The 19,723-nt window shown below is 47.3% G+C and overlaps 1 long non-coding RNA gene across 5 annotated transcripts in view; it reads right to left on the bottom strand.

Annotated features, from left to right (window-relative positions):
• The window catches only part of LOC133070190 (uncharacterized), a 142,412-nt gene that overhangs the window by 56,802 nt on the left and 65,887 nt on the right, over nucleotides 1-19,723 (bottom strand). The window lies entirely within an intron of this gene.

The following is a 19,723-nucleotide window of genomic DNA, read 5'->3' as shown; positions in this document are numbered from 1 at the left end:
CCAGCATGTCAACTTGCCATAATTTAGCATGTCTGGGTAGTCAGCTGGTTGGGCTTACAAGGCTACCAGGATGTGGGGCAACCTCCCTGATCCAGCTCAAATGCCCAGTTCTTCATGAAATCATCATTGTTTTCTTTTATTCTGCCTTGTCACTTATCACAGGAGCTTAAAATTATATCATTTTAATGAAAGGTGGGGAGTTCCAGCAGAGAGACCTGAGCCATTTCCTGCATGGCCCCTGTCATTCACCCAGCATTTGCTCCTAGGTCTCCTGGAATCCCACAGCCCACAGGGTGTCAGTGATCTGAGACCCTGCTAGCAGGTAAAGAAAAGAAGGGAGATTAAATTCCACACCAAAGTGAAGGGCTTGTCAGTTTAAACCAATGACAACAAAGTTACATTTTACTAGAATTGTTATAACTCACCTGGAGAATTAAAGAATAAAGGTGGTTTTCTGTCTGTCTGCCTCTCTCTCTCTCCATCTCTATCTTTGATTCCAAAACATGTAACCAAAAGCACAGCACTCTTCCTCAAAGCCTATCATATTCCCTCTGCCGTGGATCCTACAAAAAAGCCAAGGTTGCACAGGCAAGAAGCTTTTGTGAAGGGAGAGAAGGTGGATCCTGGTGGCCCCATGTGTTCACCTGCTGCAGGACCAGATTTCCTGCCTCACCCACAACATCCTCCCAGAAAAGACAGGAGAGGGAGCAGGGTCACTTGCAGCGCCTGCCCTAAATGGGAAGGGGAGACCAGAAACCCTGAGATCAGGACCTAGAGGCAGAGAACATAGGAAGAAGCTGCCCAGTTCTCCACCCAGGGGACCAGGCTTCTCCCAGGGGGGTCTGGGGGAGGGAAGGAGGGAGACAGAACCCCCAGGGCTGCAGCTGCTGCCACAATGGAGCCATTGAAGGGGATGTGGCAGAAGACTGTCGTGGAGCGAGGAGGAGAGCCCAGAGGGAGAGGGCAACCAGGAGAATTCACATGAGAGGGTCCGACGTCCAAGGAGCTGGAAGGAAGGGACTGCAGTCTGGCCTCCTGACCTTTAAGTCCGCCCTCAATGCCACAAAGCAAAGCAGGCGGGACTGCCAACACCCCGCCATGGCTCAGGCTCCGCACAGCCCTGCATTTCATTATCTGCCCCGCCCCCGGAGGCATCAAATGCCTGTTGTTCTCAGATTCCCTGCCCTGCTGCCTTCCACGTCCTTGACTGAAGCACGGGTTGAAGGCACAGTGACCACAGGAGAGGGACTGAATGGAGACCCCTCAGTCCTGTCCCCGTCCTCTCTTCTTCGTCCAGTCCCCAGACCCCTTCATCATTGAAGAACCCCAGTTCTTCAATGGCCTGGGGGCTGGAGACAGCATTCCTCCCCTCTCCTCCCTGGTGCAAGCCCACAGCCCTGAGGAGGTACCTGGTCCATGGATTGGCATGGATGTGAGATCACCATGTGGTCCCCATGGCTTACACCAGGCTCTGCATCTAATTTGCTGTGTGCCTCGGACAAGGCCTCTCACCCTCGGACCTGTAGGTCTAGCTCCTGTACCCTGAGGAGGTGTGAACGGATGATCCCAGGGCCAGCATTCACTTCTCTGAGTTGATGACTAGCAGTTGGTTGACTAAATCCTCTAGCAGGAGCAGGTTTGTGTTTTTAGCCTCCTGAACAAGGAGAAGAGGGCCTCAGAGGATGAGATGGCTGGACAGCATCACCAATGCAATGAACATGAACTTGAGCACTCTGGGAGATGGTGACGGACAGGGAGGCTTTGGCGTGCTGCAGTCCATGGTGTTGCAAAGAGCTGGACATGACTGGGTGACTGAACAACAACAGCAAACATCCCTTACATCTTCCTACTCTTTCCATTTTCACCCACACCATTCATTTCATTCCCAGCTGCCATCCTCCTTGCCTGGACCACTGCAATATTCCCCAGGCTTCCCTTTCTGACCTGCTCCAATTCATTCACTTAAAAAAAAAAATTAGTGGGACTTCCCTGATGGTCCAGTGGCTAAGATTCCATGCTCCCAGTGCAGGGGTCCCAGGTTCGATCTGTGGTCAGGGAACTAGATCCCACATGCCACAACTAAGAGTTTGCATGCCGCAACTAAAAAAGACCCCAGGTGCCACAGGTAAGACCTGGCAAAGCCAAATAAATAAGTAAATTTTTTTAATTAAATTAAAAAAAAAAAACCAAACCTGATTGCATCACTCACCCCCTACCAAAAAATCCCTTTTTAAATTTCCCATTATTTTTAAGCTACAGACCCAAATCCTTCCCAGGGCCCAGGAGGCCATATATGGTCTAAAATGGCCTCTCAGCCTTCTAATTACTAATTACCTTCTTCAAGGTCAGGGGCCATGCCTGGTTTTGCTCTTTAAACTATTTCCAGTTTGTGATTTCACCTTGAGTTCTACCAATAGCATTAAAAGACTGAATGAATGAATGCATACAAGCTAAAAGGAGGCCAGTGTCTCTCCGGGAGGTAAACGGAGAGCTCCCTTTGCCCCAGGCATGCCCTGTTAGTCTGATGCCTAAAGGTCCATTGGGGTTTCCCAGGTGGCTCAGTGGTAAAGAACCTGCCTGCCAGTGCAAGAGATGCAGATTCGATCTCTGAGTCAGGAATATACCCTGGAGAAGCAGATGGCAACCTACTCCAGTATTCTTGCCTGGGAAATCCCATGGACAGAGGAGCCTGGAGAGCTACACAGTACATGGGATCCCAAAATATTCAGACCCAATTGAACTACTAAACAACAACAGCAAAGTTCCATCAAAAACTAGACTAGATCCCTCCCAGGTCCCTTCCAACTCTACAGAGTCTTTGTTTCAAGAGACACTCATGAAGGCTCCCTTTTATTGAGCAGCTGTGATGTGAAAAGCACCTTGTTTGGGGTGGACCCTGAATGAGTCTGCATCCCAGCTGAGACACATGGGATTTGCCAATGCCTCTGCTCAGCCGGTCACTGCCATGATCTTCACGGGACCAGGAGCCTCCTGAAAAACATTGGAGCTATCTGTCTTTCAGCCTTGAGATAACCATGTTACCAGGAGACACAGTTTCCCCAGGGGAAAAAGTTGTTCAAGCCAAGGAGATAGTCAGCAGCACAGATGTCCCAGAGGGCTCAGCGATGCTCCCGCAACTGCAGGGGTGGCATCTGCAAGAGACCTCCTTCCTTGATTTCTCCCGCACCATAGGCATCACCAGGCAGCCACCCATCTTTCCTGGCCCCCTGGAACTAGTCTTGTGGCCAAACGGTCAGGACCTTGTCAGATTGGCCAAGGGCATGGGGGCCTTGCCGGCACCAGCTCTGGGCTGGGAAGACAGGCTGGGGCTGAGGATTCAAAGTTAGAATCAGAAGAACCTGCCTGTGAATGAAAAGGGAATGGTGAAATCCAGAGAAGCGTGGACACATTTCCTGAGCACTTTGTCTGTGGAAGGAGATATCTTGTATGTAGGAATGTCTCTCTTCTTCATGATCCCACACAGGAGACAGCATGACTTTCTCCACCTTGAGGATAGCCCCAAAGGGACAGACGGTCTCTGAAGCCAAGCCAGCTCTTTCCACCGCTTCTTGTGCCCACTCAGTCATGTCCACCTCTTTGCAACCCTATGGACTGTAGCTGACCAGGCTCCTGTCCCCCCCGCCGCCCCGGGGGATCTTCTGGACCCAGGGATCAAACCTGCATCTCTTGTGTCTCCTGCGTTGGCAGGTGGGTTCATAACCACTAATGCCTTTTCTGTTGCTTCTTGGTCCTAGGTAAACATCCTAGGTTTATCCAGAGAATAAACTCATGAGCCAGCAGAGCTGTCTCTTCTTGAAGCTGCGTGGTCACAGGCAGCCATATCTCCCTTCTGAGATCCATTTCCCTCTTCTCTGCGATGTGCAGGACTTCCCTTCTCCAGGGCTGCTGAGGAAATTACATGATTCTCACATGGAGCTTGCACTCGACAGGTCACCAAGACACGTCTGTGATCCGCTCCCTTCCTTCTGGGCACCTTTACCCCTTTACAAACAGAGCCGTCAGACAAGAGATGCTCTGCCGGGCCCTTTGGATGCTGCTGTCCACAGGTCTGTAAGAAAGACCCTGGGTTCACCCAGGACCGCTTGCTGCAAGGAAACCTAACGTGGGTCCTTGTGGACACAGAGGAGCCTTTATTCTGATAGACTCTTGATCTGCCACTCTGACTAAGCCCACTGGTGCGCGGGTGGGGAGGGGGATAAAGAGAAAGATCTCAAGGAATGCTAGGGAAGGAAGAGAAGCCAAGTGTCTGGATTATGTGACCCCGGGCTGCAGCGCTAGAATGACTCTCAAAACATTCTCCTTTATGAGAAGCTGGAATGTGAGTCACACTCCGCGCTCCCCCAGGGTGGCTTTGCTGAGCAAGACTGCAAATTGTTCAGCTAATTAACTAGTGTTCTGAGCTCAGCCTCAGCCCAGAACCGGCCTGAGGCACAGGATGCTCCTGGGATGGATCCAAGGGTGGGTACTGCCCCCTGTAGGCAGGAGAGAGAGCTACGTGGAGAGGGGGATGCCCGGGGAAGGGAAAGGAGGCCCCCAGTCTTTCAGCTGTGGCTAGGAGATAGTGAATAAAAGAGCAAGTGGCCCAGTGTTGTCCTGTGTACCAAGACCCATTCATCTATAATGATTGGATTCTTAAAGCGATCCTGTAAACCCAGCAGAGCAAGGTTATTTTTTTTTACTAAAGTAAAATGATGTTTATTCTACAAATGGAAAGAATACATATCCAAATGAGACATTCTGCATACCCAATTAACAAGATTTAATGAGTTGTTTGATGTTTAGTTAAGTGTTGGCAAGAATGCAGAGAATCAAATATTCTTATACATGTTTTGTTGCTATCACCCAACATTTTAAATGTTCCCAGTTAAACTACCTTTACTTCTCGTCACATACCACAAGAAATACTTCCTTACGCAGACAAAGATATCTACACAGTGCACATGGAGAATGGATCCTGGTGTGCTACAGGCCAGTGGGTCGCAAAGAGTCAGACACAACCGGAGCAACTGAGCATGCAGTGTAAGAACAAGAAAAATATGAACAGCCAAAATGTCTATTGATAAGGAAGAGATTAAATATATTTTAATCTAGTGTGTACTACAGACACACTAGGGAAGACTTGAGAGCCTTTAAAAAGTAGAAGACCTATAAAAATCTCTAAGACACTTTAAGTTATAAAACAATGTTTCTGAAAAATACAATCGTATAATAGTATTTATACCAAACATGACATTTGTAACTGCGTATAAGTGTAAGAAAATGCTTTTCACATTTGACTGTATATACTTTTGTATTGCGTTAATCTACAATACAGGTGTTTCCCTGATAGCTCTGTCAGTAAAGAAATCTGCCTGCCAAGCGAGAGACTTGAGTTCTATCTCTGGGTCAGAAAGATCCCCTGGAGAAGGAAATGGCAACCCACTTCAGTGTTCTTTCCTGGAGAATCCCATGGACAGAGGAGCCTGGAGGGCTACAGTCCATAGAGTCACAAAGAGTCAGACACAACTGAGAGACTAACGCTTTCACTTCACCAATCTTCAAAACAGAGGGGTGTATTTCTGTTTTACTTCTGTAGTAAATGTATTTTTTAGTTAATTTTTATTGAAGTAGACTTGATTTACCATATTGTGTTAGTTTCCGCTATATAGCAACGTGAGTCAGTTACACATATGTCCTCTCTTCTAGATTCTATTCCCAATAGGTCATTACAGAGTATTCCATAGGAAGACACTGAAGCTTAAACACTGCGTGCAGTCTGCATGGCTCCGGAGTCTGGGTGGGGAGGCGTCAAGGCAGGCTGGCAGCTCCTCGGGCGGGTACCATCCCCACTCCACCACGTTGCCTTCTGGGGACTTTACTATCTGTGAATCAGAGGTTATGGTAGATTGTGAGGATTCTTCCTGAGGTTTTTACAGAGCTATCATCGGCCTATGTTGGTTTATTAACACATCCCTGGAAACAACGGGAAGAACCAGATGAATCATGGGGTACAGTTCATTACACTGAGTTCACACCACTGTCTGCAGGGAGATGGCTGCAAACCCACTTCCCAAAGGGGCTGGTCAGCCAGCTAACAGACACAGGCCTCTTCCTTCGGAGAAGGAAGGATGAAGTAAAAGGAGAAGTAAGATGCTATGTAAGTAAGATAGAAATGTTACTTTTGTGTATCTATTCTCCATCATTTTTTGTACGCTGCCCTTCCTCCAGTCTGCCTTGCTGGGAGGAGAATCAGGACCAGTGTAGCAGGAACACAAGAAAATCAAATAGTCAATATTCAGTTTGTTGCCCTCCTAAACTGTCTCAAAACTCACATATCAGACAGTAATGAGAAAAGACAAAAGCTGATTTACAAGAGTCCAGTCCTGCTAAGACAATTCAGGCCTCTAAAGAGGACTCCCTACCCTCAGGGAAGTGGGGATAACTTTCTTCCCATAACAACAGATTAGAGAGAAGAAAGAGGCCAGTCTAGATCCAGGGAGAACAGATGAGCATCGGCACTTGGACTAGAAGGAAGGAGGAGGGGGGCTTGAGGAGAAGGTCACAAAGGGTCAGTATTGAACCTTCCACCCAGCACCGGGGAGCCACTGATCGGACATCACCTGGGTTGAAAAGCTAAGCCAGCTGTTGCTTTCACTGCTGACATGTGAGGTCCACCCAGGGGCAGTGGTGCCCATGCTGCATGCAGACTTGATTCCACCAACCCACGGGGGCTTTGCAGCTCCCCACCCAGACTGTCCCAACCCCCAAGCATCTTTCCCCACTCTCACCAGTTCCTTGAGACAAAGGCTACATCTCTGAGGCCCAGAGGGCAGAGATGGGGTACTATGGAAAGCCCCTCAGCTCTTGCATGTGGTGAGACTGGACTGCAGTGACCTTCATCTCTGCCACTTTATGGTAACATTTTGCCCACTCCAGAGTGGAAGTCGTGATGGCTAGGTCCCAGTTTGCTCATCTGTAAAATGAAATTCAGTGATCAGATTATGTTATGTTCAGTTTGACATGTTCAGGCTATGCCATTGCCCAGTACCTGCTACATGGACACTCCAAGGAGACTTGTCCTGCCCACTGTCTTTCTAGGGGCCAAGGGACCCATTCAGACAATAGGAACTAAAGTCACAGTCCAGGACTGGCTAAACTTGGGGCAACAGATCAGAGATCAGAGTAGCAAGGGCTTGCCAATCTCTCTCTGAGCTCTCCCTTCCTGGTGGCTGGCAGGAAGTGGCAAGGAGAGGCTGCCCTGTTGCTTTTTGTTCACATCATCTCAGATGCCCTTGGCAACATTCTGCATTAAGGTTATAAATGCAAGCTAAATAAATCTTTCCTCAGAATAGGAGTCCCGAGGATAAACGATAGCAGAATGTGTGAACCACTCTTAACTTGGAGATAACTAGCAAGGCACCTGTACGTACATGGGGCTTCCCAGGTGGCACCAGTGGTAAAGAATCTGCCTCCCAATGCAGAAGATGCAAGAGATGTGAGTTCGATCCCTGGGTGTGGAAGATCCCCTGGAGGAAGGCATGGCCACCCACTCCAGTATTCTTGCCTGGAGAATCCCTTGGACAGAGAAGCCTAGTGGGCTATAGTCTATAGGGTTGCAAAGAAACAGACATGACTAAGAGACTGTGCTCTATATTATAGGGCATTCAGGCTTCTCACAGTGTCCTGGAAAAATCTCTCTCCCTCTCTCTCTCTCTCTCTCTCTCTCTCTCTCTCTCTCTCACACACACACACACACACACACACACACACAGCCAGGTGCTGGTTGGGAAATCACAGAGGGTAAAGTGAGTTGACATGGCCTGCCAAGGATCCCAAAACCCACTAAATGGTCACACCTGCTCTTTCACTGGCCCTCAATACATCTCTGAGGAGCAAATAAGGAAGCAAAGGCTTGGAACCAGGAGCCAGCCCAACATATGGATGATTCAGGAAGACACTGTTGAGCTTATTAACAGGAAAAGTCATTCAGGTATTTTGCAAGTTTGAGGTGAGGTTCTGTGATTACAGTTGCCTTTATCTCTGACGCTCTGTATGTGTGTGTGTGTCTGTCTGTCTGCCTGCTTTTACTAAATGCCAGTAAAATTACAGAACACAGAGGCTTCATTTCTAAACTCATTCTCTCAGGGCCAATACTGTCTGAAGTAAATGATAAAGAACAAATGAATGCACAGAAAAAAACCGGATTTGTCAGGAAGATCTCTGGTATTTTTGCATTCTTACCTTCCAGCCTTTGACAGAGTTGGTGCTTGCCTTTTCCTGAGTTTGCAGACACACGTGTGTGCTCACATACACTCACACTCATGCACACACTCAGCACATCTGTACTGAGCTATATGTGTCCCTGTCTTAGGCACGTTCTTTCCTCCAGAACAACCTTGCCTTCTCTCCAGGCTGATTATCCCTTATGATTAATGAATGACTTGAAGGCCCATAGATTCCACAGATGGGCCTTTGATAGCGCTGCCCTCAGGATGAGCTTTAGAGCACGCAGATTGGAAAGTGCACAGATGCATCTGCGGGGAAGCATGGTGCCCAATGCATCCTCCAGAGCCAGGGGACTGGGGTGCCAGCCATCCAACTCACCAGCTGTGTGACCTGAGACAAGCGCCTTAACCTCTCTGAACCTCAGTCTCTTCCTTTGGAACTGGTGATAATGACAGCACCTGATTCCTAGAGTTGGTGCGGGGGTTAACTGGTCACAACAGATTAGGGTTTAGAGCAGCATCTTTCCCATCGTAAGGCAGGAACTCCAGACCTTCCTCCTACAGGCTCAGACCCCCAGGACCTACGAACCCACCAGCAGCCACAATCCAGACTGAGTCCGGAGTCTTCAGTTGTCTGAGTCTTTCATTTCTTTGTAGTTGGGCCCCTGGGAGCTGGTTCCTTTTTAGTTTTTTAACTAAAACCTCCCCATTAGGTCCATGAACCTTGCCTTTGGACCCCTGCTCATCAGGCTCAGCCTTGACTCCGTATCTGCCCTGTTCAGGGGTCCACCCCTCTCCGCCCTGGTTCAGCAGCTGTTTCTCCAAGACAGTTCCCCATCTGCCAAACTAGGCACACAAATCTGGTTCCGAGGCTCCTGTGGCCTCACTCTACCCACTAGGTGCAGACAGAAGTAAATCAGAGCAACCTTTTGAAATAGTTCAGAGACTAACCATACTACATGGTTCGAACTCTACTGGGCAAAGTTTTAGAAACAGTGGCCCCTGGAGAAAAGCAAATTCTCATTGTGGCAAAAGGGGGGAAATGATCCCACTCACCCCATATGCATCATACACGTGGTCCATTTGAGCTTGTGGAGACTCACAAGCATATGATGGGCTGTGGGAACTGAATGCCCCCCACAAGATATGCTCTGGGCCTCACCCTGGTGTCCCAGCCACAGGGCTAGTCAGCTCGGTACTTGTGACTGTCAATACCAGAGACACCCTAAAACTACTGCAACTTTTTAAAAAGATGAGCCTATTTCTATTTTGCTTTTAAAATCTTTAATGGCTTTCACCTTTTTTTCTTAAGATTTCATGTGGACCATTTTAAAAGTCTTTATTGAATTTGTCACAATATTGTTTCTGTTTTTTGTTTGGTACTGGGGCCAAAACCATGTGGGATCTTAGCTCCCCAGCCAGGAATAGAATCTACACCCCCTGCATTGGAAGATGAAGTCTTAACCACTGGACTGCCAGGGAAATCCCTCAGCTTTTTAAAACACAGAGGAATCGGGTGGAGAGGGAGGTGGGAGCGGGGATCGGGATGGGGAATACGTGTAAATCCATGGCTGATTCATATCAATGTATGACAAAACCCACTGAAATGTTGTGAAGTGATTGGCCTCCAACTAATAAAAAAAAAAAAAAAAAAAAAAACACATTAGTCTTTGTTGTTGTTGTTGCTCAATTGTTCAATAGGATCCAACTCTTTGTGACCCCATGGACTGCAGCACACTAGGCTTCCCTTCACCATCTCCTGGAACTTGCTCAAAGTCATGCCCATTGAGTCGGTAATGCCATCCAATCATCTCCTCCTCTGTTGTCCCCTTCTCCTCCTGCCTTCTATCTTTCCCAGCATCAGGGTCTTTTCCAGTGAGTCGGCTCTTCACATCAGATGGCCAAAGTATTGGAGCGTCAGCTTCAGTATCAGTCCTTCCAATGAATACTCATGGTCGATTTCCTTTAGGATTCACTGGTTTGATCTCCTTGCAGTCCAAGGGACACTCAAAAGTCTTCTCTGACACCACAGTTTGCAAGCATCAATTCTTCAGTGCTCTTAATAACAAAAATATCACTAACAAAAATAATAATAACTAGAAATCATTGAAACCTACATGCCCAGCACTGTGCTGAGAATTTACCTCCCCTTGTTTGCCGTTTTATGACACATATTAAGCAGGTAGTGTTGCCAACCCACTGTACAGAGGAGGAAGCTGAGACCTGGAGATACATACACTGCTGGCTAGTGGCAAAGGAGACAAGGCCACTTCCTTCTCCCAAACTGATTTTTCTGGATGGTCAGTTGTCAGCAGGGTCTCCTTGTCTCTGATACACTGTCCTCTGCTTCTCAGGGACACGCCTGGAACCACAGATTCATTGGCCCACTGGGTAGGGGTTAGACTCAGTTGGTGAGCACAGAGCTAGGTTCTGGTGCAGAAGTGGAGACATGGCATGCGTCTTGTCCGATAGCTGCCTTCATGGGCACCGCTCTGTCTGCCTCCTCCGGCTTCTCCTGAGAATCGCCCTCTGGGTGCCCCAAGTCGGTGACACCCACAGGCAGGCAGCTCTCAGCTCTCCCAGTGTCCTGACCACACCTGCTTCGGGATGCAGGCTCCAGGGTCACTGGTGATGATGGGCTGGATATCTGTCCTGGATGCCCTAAGGTAGTCTTACTGACCTCCACTCCCCAAGTCTCTCCCATAATTTGAAAAGCCCCCAATTGCCCATAGTAAGCTCTCTCTGCTCCAAATGCCTACAGCGGTTCGGTTCTGCTTCCCTCAGCAAAGTCCCTCAGCAGAAGTTCACAGGATTCCAGGCACTGCTGATTGGCAGGCCATCCATGCTCCTCTCCACACACCCTCTGCAGGAGCTGTCTGCTCACACCAGGCTCCTCCCTGCTGCCCACACTGTGCTCCCCACTTGCAGGCTTCTCACTCATTTCTCCAGCGAGCCTTTCCTGACCTCAGCCTGACCTGACTGGTAGGCCTCCTGGTTTCACGCCCCCTACTTCCCATGCATCCATCCTCCTGCTTGGTGTCAAGCTCTATAAACACAGCGGTGATGTCTGTTTTGCACACCATTATACCGGCACAGGGTTTATAAATATATTTGCATTAATGAATAAATAAATAAAAGTTGACAAGGCCTTGAAGTTATGAAGCCATAGATATGGGGAAAGAGATAAGAGAATATGTGTCTCTCAACACACTGTTTGATCAAAAATGCATATTGGCACTGGCTCTGATCTGGGTGGGCTCCAGGAGGTGAAAGATGAGTCCAGCAGGTGTTCAGATCCAAGAGAGGTAAATGCCCGTTGGTCTCTGTGAGGTTGCATTCTGTTAATGCAGTTAACGACCAGTGGCATCTGCCTCCCTTTGTCCTCTAGGGGCTGTCCTTGTGCCTGAAGAAAAGGCAGTGACAGGAAGGAGCCCACTCCCAGACATCAGGAAGACTGACTCTGCACTCAGCAGATGACTCGTGTGAGCTCCAAAACTTTCAACAAGAAGAGCCAACTGATATCAGTTCCTTGAACAGACTGCATAAAGAATGAGTTTACAGCACTTAACCGTTTTTCTGTATTTCATCAAGGTCTAGTAAAGCAAACTTTTTTTTACCAAGCACAGTAACTGTTCCACCTTGTCATCACCATGAGCGTGAAGAAATGGAGCCTGAGAACCACTGGTCGGCCAAGCCCACGTGAGGCTGTAACAAGACTTTAGCCGTGAAAGCCGTAAACGCGTTTTTAAACCCCATTCCATTCTGTATGAGTTAGGCTGGAGAGTGACGGGAAATCCAGCTTTCCACACCGCGTGTCCTCTGCGGTCGGCCTCAGGCAGCTGCCTCTCAGCTCACACCCTGGCCCAGGGGCTCTGTAAACGGCTGTCCTCAGGGCAGTGGTTCTGGGGCTTCCTCTCAGCCATCCGAGAAGCAAGGTTGTGAGGCAACAAAGCTTAAAGCTAAGAAATCACCAGGAGTGAACTCAAAAGCAGTGACAAAATAGGAGCCAAGAACACGATCAAGTGAAAGGAGCCACAGCGGGGAGAAGCCATGTTTCTTCAAACAATACTGGACCTCTGCTGCCCTCTAGTGGACACTCGTCACATCACACCCTCTGCTGAGAGCGCAGAAGCTTAGAGCCGCCTGAAACTGGGACCTGCCAAGGAGAGAAAACGTCTCAACCCATTATCAGTTCAGTTCAGTTCAGTCGCTCAGTCGTGTCCGACTCTTGGAGACCCCATGAATGGCAGCACGCCAAGCCTCCTTGTCCATCACCAACTCCCGGAGTTTACTCAAACTCATGTCCGTCGAGTCGGTGATGCCATTCAGCTATCTCATCCTCGGTCGTCCCCTTCTCCTCCTGCCCCCAATCCCTCCCAGCATCAGGGTCTGTTCCAATGAGTCGACTCTTCGCATGAGGTGGCCAAAGTATTGGAGTTTCAGCTTCAGCATCAGTCCTTCCAATGAACACCCAGGACTGATCTGCTTTAGGATGGACTGGTTGGATCTCCTTGCAGTCCAAGGGACTCTCAAGAGTCTTCTGCAACATCACAGATCAAAAGCATTAATTCTTCAGCGTTCAGCTTTCTTTATAGTCCAACTCTCACATCCGTACATGACCGCTGGAAAAACCATAACCTTGACTAGACGGACCTTTGTTGGCAAAGTAATGTCTCTGCTTTTTAATATGCTGTCTAGGTTGGTCATAACTTTCCTTCCAAGGAGTAAGTATATTTTAATATCATGGCTGCAATCACCATCTGCAGTGATTTTGGAACCCAAAAAAATAAAGTCTGACACTGTTTCCACTGTTTCCCCGTCTATTTCCCATGAAGTGATGGGACCAGATGCCATGATCTTAGTTTTCTGAATGTTGAGCTTTAAGCCAAATTTTCAGTCTCCTCTTTCACTTTCATCAAGAGGCTTTTTAGTTCCTCTTCACTTTCTGCCGTAAGGGTGGTATCACCTGCATATCTGAGGTTATCGATATTTCTCCCGGCAATCTTGATTCCAGCTTGTGCTTCTTCCAGCCCAGCGTTTCTCATGATGTACTCTGCATATAAGTTAAATAAGCAGGGTGACAATATACAGCCTTGACGTACTCCTTTTCCTATTTGGAACCAGTCTGTTGTTCCATGTCCGGTTCTAACTGTTGCTTCCTGACCTGCATATAAGTTTCTCAAGAGGCAGGTCATTCTAAGAAGCCAGTATTATGCAGACAAGGACATTATAAGAAAAGAAAACTATAAACCAATGATATCCCTATGAATACAAAAGAGAAAAATAATAAAATGAAAGAAAAAATAATTTTAAGTCAAACAACACTTTAACAAATCAAATCCATTAAAATCCATAAAAATATAATCCGTCCTGACCAAGTGAAGTATATTCCAGGAATGCAAGGTTAGTTTATGATTTAAAAAGCCAATCAGTATAATTCACAATATTTTTAAATTTAATTTCAAAAAAAATAAGCATCTCAATAGATGTGGTAAAATCATTTTCAAAAGTCCAACTTCCATCCTCATAACTCCTCTAAGAAAACCAGAAATAGAAGGAACTTCCTCAATCCATTGAGGATCTCTCTGATAAACCTACTGTTCGTATTACAATTAGTGGTGGAAGTCTCGATGTTTTCCCCCTAAGATCAAGATCAAGACAAGGATGTCCATTCTTATAACTTCTCATTTCTTTGGAGGTTCTAGTAAATGCAACAAGGTAAGAGAAATAAATTACATTTCAATAAATCCAGGGTTAACCAGAGAACAGTTACCTAAACTCCCAGTCGACTGTAATGTCTTTCTAGTTTACCTCCACTGTTAGAAGTAGCAAGCTAAAAGTGTAATAGCTCCCATTCACCCTGAAAGCCAACCATAAGCTTGACATAAATTGGCGCTTTGGATATGCTACCTAGAAGCTTCATTAAAGCCACAAAAGGAAAAAAATAACCTTAGTAACCTTGTTTCACTGATGAGGAAAATGTGACTCACATATGTTAAGTGACTTGCCTGAGGTGTTTAGTGAATAGTAATGGTGGGGATTCCAATTTATATCCATCTGTTTTTAAAGTCCTCACTGAAAGCTAGAATTTTTTTTTCAATAAAGAAGCTTCCAAGGAATGACCCAAAATCAAACGGTTTCTGCCAAATCTACCCACAAAAGTTTAAGTTCCTAGTTAATATTTTAAATCCTGGATCGCTATTAAATTCCATGCCTGTAGTAACTCCTACCTAATAAAAAGGCTGTCCCGAGTCTTACAGTGAGGAAGACTGCCACCAAGTTTGGGCTAAGAGAGAAAGATTGCACACTGGATTCTAACGCAGTTTGTGTTGGTTGGGATTCTCCAGAGAAATAGAACCGATAGGCTGGACAAAGAGAGAAAATGAGAGAGAGGAAGAGAAGGGAAGGGAAAGGGACAGAGGAGGGGAGGAGAGAAGAGATTTTTAAGCAATTGGTTCACATGATTGTGGGTGCTGTCAAGTTCGAAATTTACAAGGCAGGCTGGCAGAGGAGAAATTCTGGCAGGAGTTCATTCTGCAGTTGAGCGCCAGAGGCAGAATTCCTTCCTACCCAGGGGACATGCGTGCTGTGTGCCATGTCGATTCAGTCTTGTCCAACTCTTTGTGACCCCATGGACTGTAGCCCACCAGGATCTTCTGTCCATGGGATTCTCCAGACATGAATACTGGAGTGGGTTGCCACACCCTTCTCCAGGGGATCTTCCCAACCCAGGGATTGAACCCACATCTCTTGAGTCTCCTGCATTGGCAGGAGGGTTCTTTACCACTGGCACCACCTGGGAAGCCTGGGGGACGTAAGTACTTCAAGTGATTGGATGAGACCCACACACATTATGAAGAGTGCAGAAAGTGAAGAGGAACTAAAGAGCCTCTAGGTGAAAGTGAAAGAGGAGAGTGAAAAGGCTGGCTTGAAATTCTACATTAAAAAAACCAAGATCATGGCATCAGGTCCCATCACTTCATGGCAAATAGAAGGGAATAAAGTGAAAGCAGTGACAGATCTTCTTGGGCTCCAAAATCACTGCAGATGGTGACTGTAGCCATGAAATTCAAAGACATTTGCTCCTTGGAGGAAAAGCTATGACAAACCTAAACAGCATATTAAAAGCAGAGACATCACTTTGCTAACAAAGGTCCATATAGTCAAAGCTATGGTTTTTCTAGTAGTCAAGTACAGTTGTGAGAGTTGGACCATAAAGAAGGCAAAGAGCCAAAGAACTGATGCTTTCAAACTGTGGTGCTGGGGAAGACTCTTGAGAGTCCCTTGGACAGCAAGGAGAGCAAACCAGTCAATCCTAAAGGAAATCAACCCTGAATATTCACTGGGAGGACTGATCCTGAAGTCAAAACTTTGGCCACCTGATGTGAAGAGCCAACTCACTAGAAAAGACCGATACTGGGAAGGCTTGAAGGCAAAAGGAGAAGGGAGTGGCAGAGGATGAGATGGTTAGATGGTATCACTGACTTAATGGATATTAATCTGAGCAAACTCTGGGAGATAGTGGAGGACAAGAAGCCTGGTGTTCTACAGTCCATGGGGTCATAAAGAGTCAGACTCGACTTAGCGACTGAACAACAGTCTTATCTACCCAAAGTCTACTGATTAAGATAACTTTCACAGCAAAATCTAGATTCATTTTTAACCAAACAACTAAGTACCATGGCTCAGCCAAGTTGCCACATAAAAGTAACTATCACAGTTATTATCAGAAAGACAGTGTGCTGTAGAGCAGTGGGTCTCAAACTTTAGCCTGCTTGGGAATCACTTGGCAGGCTTGTGAAAACACAAACCTAATAACTCTTCCACTCAAGTTTTTACATCTATTGAATCTGTTCAAGACAGACATTCAGACAGCGCAGATGGAGGGGGAAATGGACTGCTCCATAAAGTAGAAAATTCCTCATGAGTTGGGGGAGTCTAAGCTGCAGGACTTTTGGTAGGAATTTCATAGAGAGGATTCAGGGAGCAGCTAGACACTCTCTTCACCCTGTGAAGTTCTACGAAATCCTGAATTCCATCCCAAATTCCTGGGATGAAGCTTAAAAGGAAGAAACAAACTTTAAAGAAATAGAAAGTGCCATTGTTAGTATAATCATTATGAACATCCATTATAAAAATAATACTCATCGTGCTTATGCATCTTTCATGCAGAAATCCAAAACCACGTCATTAAAGTAAGGTCTCAGTAAGTAAGTGAACAAACAGAAAAACAAATAAAAATCTACACCTTCAGCAAAACTGTTCCAACTTGTTTAATCTGGAACTGAATGTCACATTTAATTCTGCCAAGCCTTGGCAGGGCCCCAGGCAGGGAACTGTTTGCATTCCATCAAGAAAAGCTGCTTTGGGTGCTAAGGAACCAGTAGTCTTGGTGGCTGGTCGTTTAGTTTCCATGTTGTGTGCAACTCTTTTGAGCCCATGGACTGTAGCCCACCAGGTTCCTCTGTCCATGGGATTTCCCAAGCAAGCATACTAGAGTGGGTAGCCATTTCCTTCGCCAGGGGATCTTCCTCACCCAGGGATCAAACCCGGGCCTCCTGCATTGCAGGCAGATTCTTTACTGACTGAGCCACCAACGAAGCCCCGTCTTAGCGGGCTCTGACTAGGGTGGCTAGAAGGCAGTGTTCTTTTGGGTGGGCTCGTATAGCATAAGTAAAATAAGGGTCACTGGCGTAGTCTCAAAGGCAGCTCCCCACCTCCACTCTCAACCTGACCCCCATTTGTCCCTCAGCCAGTGTTACTGCTAGAAACATGGCCAGCTTATGCAGCAAAACAGAACTACATGCCTTCCCCGTGAAGCTATGATTCCCATTGTATCCAATGATCAAAGACTCAAAAGTCAACTCTAAGATTCAGACTAACTCTCTTTCTGGTGATTAATGAATGGACATGGCCTTAAACTTGGAGGCAGAAGATCCAAGTTTAAGAACAGGCTCTGCTCTTGGAGGAATCTGTGATTCGGAGAGGTCAAATCACCCACTTGAACCTTTATTTCTTCATCAGGAAATAGGACTGACATTCCTGTCCCTGTATGCCCCACAGGGGGCTTTGCAAGGGGTTATTAAGATGGAACTTCTCACACTGTTCAATACGCATGTGATCCAAAGAAATCTCAGACCCAACTGGCATGGGTGATGTAATATGTCACAAAGGTAAAAATATGGCATAAAGTGTTCATAAGCATTCCTCTATCTCACTTACAGTGGTCTAGTGAATGGGGAAAGAAAGGATCCTGAATTGTTGTGTAGGGTCGGGGACACAGAGAGACCCTGCAAGCCGGGGGAGTCATCCCTGACCCAGAGGGGCTGTGTGTTCCACCAGTCCACACTGCGGCAGCATCTCCAGGGACACAGAGGTCATCGTTTGTATCCTATTTTCACCCACATTTTGTCCACCCCGTGTGTGGAGGGAGTTCTGCCTGGTTGGTTGTCTTGCTCTTGTTTTTTAATATCTACTTACATTAAGGGAGTGCTTGATCAAGTAACTTCAAGGACCTGTGACGTGGTTTAGCTGTATTTGTTGTTGTTGCTGCTATTGCTCTGCCCACTGCAGGTCATGGTCATCTTCCAGGTGGAAAGGCTTTGCTCAAATTGCCACCCCCAGTGAGTGCATGACCACCAGGGTGACTGCTCCTGGCTCTAGTCCCCAGAGCTGCAGCTCTCCTGCAGGGAAAGGAGACCCTCCCCAGCTGTGGGAATGCTGATGCCCTGTGTCTTCAAGTCTAGGTTCATTTTTATATTCAAGGACATACGGAAATTTGGTCCTTAGAAAGGATCATTCCAAAAGAAAGAAAAGCATACAATTCCCTGATTAATCAGAGCAGTAGTCAAAGAATTCACTGAAACCCCAGTGAGGCCTGATTTATGAATTATAGGAGAAAAGTCGTCTATCTGACCATGAGAAACAAAGTAACTGGGGAATGCTGGAGTGTTTGTTTGGGCTGGGCCAAGAAGCAGAAAATATCTAAATGAAAACTCACAACCATCTGAACTTGGCGTTTCTAATGGATCTAATGACTCGTTTATATTCAAGCCACTGACTCCTAATTAGGAAACAAGCAGCCAATTCCAGGGAACGAGGTCCCTTGTCTTTTAGAATGGTTCAAGGATTTCCAGCTGGCATATTGAAAGGTATGAGAGTGGAAGCAGGCCTGGGGACGGGAGAAAACAAGTGTGCTTGGAAGGCAAAATAAGATGCCCCACAGCAAGGTCTGAGTTCCTAGCAGCAGCAGAAAAACAAAACAAGCCCTTGTGATCCTGCTGGGTTGAGAAAACAGCCAGGTCACAGGACCCACTCCTGCAAGCCCTGGAGCAATCAACAGCTGGGAAATGTACTGAAACTTGGGAGGGAGCAGCCTGGTGACATTGAAAGGCCAGCTTGGAGGAGTTAGGGATGCCCCCACCATTTTCCATGTTGCTCACTTAACTGCAGAGAAGAAACATCTGAGAAGGAGCCTGGGTGCATCTGAGTGGGGTAGGGACAGCTGCCTTTGTGCAGTGCACCCCTGCCCAGCACAAACACCCCTTAACCAAGAAGCCACGCCGTTCGCCTCCCTGGGTCTCAGGTAGGTTCAGAGAGGCTGCAGGTGAGATGCAGAGGAGAGCACACGGGCTGTGGGAGCAGACACCCTGCATCCAGATTCCAGATCCCAGGGGCGCCACGTCTAGCTGTGTGGTGCTGACGACGGCTCTTGATCTCTAAGTCTGATCGCCCTCCTCTGTGAGGAGGTCAGGGGACACCCACCTTGCCGAGGACCGACGACAGCCTCGTGCTCCAAGACTTAGCTGTTTGCATCCTCTCCTGTCCCTGGTTACTCTCTCAGCTGATCTCGGGGTCCTGCTTCCCTGTGGGCACTGAGGACAGGGCTGTGACTCACTCCTCCTGCCCTACTTATGCCCAGCATGGCCCCCGGCAGGTGTCCTTAGACAATCTCTTCCTAACCACCCCTGAGGCCCCGAATCCCCCACCCAGAGCTCCAGAGGCCCCTTTCTGCAGCTCAAGGAATTTCCCCAGGAGCCACCTCCCAGCCTCAAACCTCTGACACCTGGCTGGTTTCCTGGGTTCTGACCACTGTCTGAAGTCTCAGAGATCCTCTTTTCTCCACTCTCCTCCCCTTTTTTCCTTTCTTTTGCATTTATCTTTTTGCCTTCTTTGTCTCCTCTCTCTCTTCCCTGTCCTTCCTCCATCCCTCCCTCTTCCTCCCTGCCTCCCTTCTTCTTTTTCTTTGAAGTGATGACTGATTTGCATGGCCCTCTGAGCTTTGATTTTATTTTACTCCCAAAGATACACTCATCACCTCATTCTTTACTCCCAAATCCTTCTCTCAGGGGCCAGGGTGCCTTCAGCCATTCTCCACTCCCTCCCCCAGACACTCTCTGAAAGTTGGCAACTGTGGTGAACATTTGATTTGCAAAAGTAATGTAGAGAGCAGTGATTAATTCTCTCCATTGAGACCCTGGACATCTGCCTGCTCCAGG

The sequence above is a fragment of the Dama dama genome, chromosome 15 (assembly GCF_033118175.1).
Source record: "Dama dama isolate Ldn47 chromosome 15, ASM3311817v1, whole genome shotgun sequence".
NCBI classification, from domain to species: Eukaryota; Metazoa; Chordata; class Mammalia; order Artiodactyla; family Cervidae; genus Dama; species Dama dama.
Note: the sequence above shows the minus strand (reverse complement) of the source record. Positions and strands in the feature narration are given on the sequence as shown.